Source organism: Camelus dromedarius, chromosome X (assembly GCF_036321535.1).
Source record: "Camelus dromedarius isolate mCamDro1 chromosome X, mCamDro1.pat, whole genome shotgun sequence".
Lineage (NCBI taxonomy): Eukaryota > Metazoa > Chordata > Mammalia > Artiodactyla > Camelidae > Camelus > Camelus dromedarius.
In genome coordinates, this window is record NC_087472.1 from 82,708,604 (window position 1) to 82,712,231 (window position 3,628).

Here is a 3,628-nt window from a genome sequence, read left to right on the forward strand (position 1 = left end):
TGTCAGCTCGGCGCCCCGCTGGGGACTGCACTGGCCGTGGCGACCCTTCACTTCAGGGCTGTACGCGGGCCCGCTCGGATTCCACAGCACAGGGCTTACAGTCTGTCGAGGATCGGAGCCCGGGGAGGTCGGGGCTCCGGGAGAGTGTGACTCAGAGGGGCAGAGGTCCTACGATCCGTGAGGCTTGGGACCCGAGGACGGCCCGCTTGCCACTTGCCCCCCCCCCCCCCCAGCAAGGATGGACAGGGGCGTCCAAGGGTGGCTCGATCTGTGAAAGAAGCTTCTGGCCCCTCCCTGGACAGTTCGGAGCTGGTGGTAATTCAGGCTGGCCCGCCTTTTCCGGCCCCCTCCCCGCACCCTTGCACCCACCCTAGCCCCAGCCGCCAGGCAGGGTCTCGACCAGATAGGGCAGGAAGGAGGGAAGGAAGGCGGAGCCCTCCCATCCCCGGCTGGGGGGCTGTGGGGTCCTGTCCCGCCCGAGCTCTGCCTGGTGGGGGCGCCAGCTGCCTTTGGATCCGGTTTTGGAGGTGGGATCAGGCCCCTTATCCTTCTTCACCTCTTGACACACCCAGAAATTTTATGTAATATCTCTGTGACATTCAGGGGTGAACTCGAGAATATCTGGAGAGTCAAAATGCGGCCTGCTGGGGTAAAAATATATTTCATTCTGTGTATTATGCAATCATGTAAAAAATTCAATGTGTTGGTCTTCCTCCTGAAATGTGAAATATTTGCCGACATGGTGGGTACACCTGGCACGTCTGGTTGCAAATGGAATAAATCCGTGATTTTCTTTAGGAAAAAAAAGTTAAATGTGTTGAATATCAAGGATGTATATATTTTTTTCTAAAGAAATCTTTCCAACCCTCCTTTTATTTTTTACTTTGTACTATGGAAAATTTCAAACACGCACAAAAATAGTTGAGTAGATAATGAATCCCCAACTTCAACAATTACCAAGGTAAGGCCAATTTTGTTTCACTCCTACCCCTACCCACGTCCCCTTCCTATTAGAGCTTTTCATTTTTTAATGATAAGCTGAGCTGGGGTTTTAATTAGCCTTTGCTGTGTAATAAGCCACCCCAAGGCATAGTGGCCTAAAACGACAATAGTTTCTGATTTGTCATGATTGTGGTGGTTGGCTGAGCACTTCCTCTTGCGGGTTTTAACTGGACTCACCCAAGAGGAAGGATCACCTGGGCTGGAAGGGTCCAGATGGCCTCGCTCACATGCCTGACTGTGGTCTAGGACCCCTCAGGTCTCCTCTCTTCCATGGGTTCTCGTGTCCTAGTAGGCTAAGTGGATTTCTTTATATGGCAACCAGAACCTTGCGAGAAAATCGAGGCAGAAGCCTCAACCTTCCTGCGCGGTGGGAGGCTCAAGTCACTTCCGCCCACTTCTATTGGCTAAAGCAGGTCACAAGGCCAGCCCAGACTTTGGGATACGGGGGTGGAGCCGTAGACCCACCCCCAGATGGGAGGAACGAAGGGCAGGAACACATTGCGAAGTGAATACTAGCATGGGAGGGATTGGTAGCCTCTAGCCAAGCTACACAGTTAGCTTTTATCAACATAACTTTTTACAAGAGGTTTTATGCTTGCAATGACCGCACACAATTCCTGATCTAAACTTTTTAATGATGAATACTTCAGATGCTCAATAGTCACCATCAAGGAGAAACTGTTAGCGCAGGTAAGCAACTGACATTTTTTTTTTATTATCCATTTAAATTTGTGCAACACTTAAAATTATATTTAAAGAATCTGGCAGCTCTTCCTGTAGTGGACAGATGAAATGTTGCCATTTCTCGTGGTAATGCCAATGGATCTTTGACTCCAAACATATCTTTCCCTATAGGCACTTGAAGATGAAGGTCTTACTTGCCAGAGGCACGTGCATTATGAGAGCTGCAGACCTGCAGTTGGTTTGGACACCGTAAAATTACACATCAGCCACAAAAGAATAGAGGTAATCAGATACATGTGGAGATGAGGTATCAGGGCATGCTGTGGGGGCCCTGCTCTACCAGTCTCATATTACACTGCCAAGGCTGGGTCCATGACAACCTCCGGTGGGACAAGAGCAGGCATGGCCATGAACTCCAAGTTAGGGGCTCCTGAACAAGCCAAAGGAAGGACCTTCCAAAGCTGTAGTTACTTTTAGCTGAAATGTCATAGTACTGAAGATTCTTCTTTTGCTGGAAGATGATGGATTTTGCCTTAACTTTCCAGCCCTTAATATCCACCTTGTTGCCACACATGATGGGGATGTTTTGACGTACTTGTACCACATCTCTATGCCAGTTAGGCACATTCTTGTAAGCTCTTGTTGTTACCTCAAACATTATAATGGTACCCTGGGTTTGGATATAATAGCCATCTCTCCATCCACCAAATTTCTCCTGACCAGCAGGATCCCATACATTGAACTTAATAGGTCCTCTGCTGGTGTGGAACACAAAACAATGGACCTCAACCCCCAATATGGCTACGTACTTCTCCAATTCACCAGTTAAGTGACATCTCATGAATGTAGTTTTTCCCTCACCAGCCAATACAAGTTTGAACTGAGCTTGTGATTCCCTTTGGGTAGTCATCATGTTTCTTCTAGAAGCATCCTCATGCTCTGTCTGATCGAGGGTGCTATCACCATTATTCTTGCATTTACTATTAACATTATAGCACGCCCCATCTGTGTGCCCCCCTGTAAAATTAGGCAACAGTCTACAAGACTTGTCTCACTTCTGGCACCAACTGCAGAGTTTGGGGGTCCCCAAGACCACCCTCAGATTTGATTATTTGCTGGGAAGACAAAACTCCCTGAAAGCTGTTATACTCATGGTTACAATTTATTACAGTGCTAGGATACTGGTTAAGATCAGTCAAGGGAAGAGACACAGCGGGCAGGGTCCAGAGAGGTCTAAACACGGAGCTTCTGGTTGTCCTCTCCTAGTGGCGTCATGGACAGTGCTAACTCCTCCCAGCAGTTATATGTGACAATACATGTGGCGAATTGCCAATCGGGGAAACTCACCTGAGCCTCAGTGTCCAGAGTTTTTACTGGGGCTTAGACATGGTTGGTTGGCCATCCTCTGGAGGCTGAGCTGATACTCTGTGACCCAAAGCCCCTACTGTAAGTCACGTTGTTCAACTATCTTGTGTGGCCTAAGGCCCCCAGGTAAGCAAACATACTCTTATCCGACAAGACATTCCAAGGGTTTAGAGGTCACCTCCTAGGAGCCAGGGCAAAGGCCAGACCTTTCTTTGGGCAAGGTTCATTCTTCACTACACACCCTCATCCTGCTTTTTCTTTCTCTCCCTTTCTCCACATCCCTTTCCCTTCCACCTCTCCTGTGTCCTAGCCTGGGAGGTCACACTGTTATCATAGGGGGTGTGAAGGTCAATGAAAGGGATGGAGTACCGCAGTAGTTCCCTCACCAGGTCTCCATAGCTTTGTGTCCAGGGCACTGTGTGGCAGAGGCCAGCCACATTGCTGTCTGCCAGGTAAGCCCAGAGAGGTGGCAGGTGACTGTGGAGAGTGCAGTGGGCCTGGGTACCTAGTGGGGCTCCTGATCCCCCTGCCACAACCTGGTCAGCTGAGGCATATCAGAGGCATCATGTCTGCTCCC

General features: G+C 49.2%; 1 pseudogene; it reads right to left on the reverse strand.

The window, feature by feature from the left end:
- Positions 1-2,036: 2,036 nt before the first annotated feature.
- Positions 2,037-2,612, reverse strand: LOC105096778 (GTP-binding nuclear protein Ran-like; annotated as a pseudogene).
- Between the last annotated feature and the right edge of the window lie 1,016 nt (positions 2,613-3,628).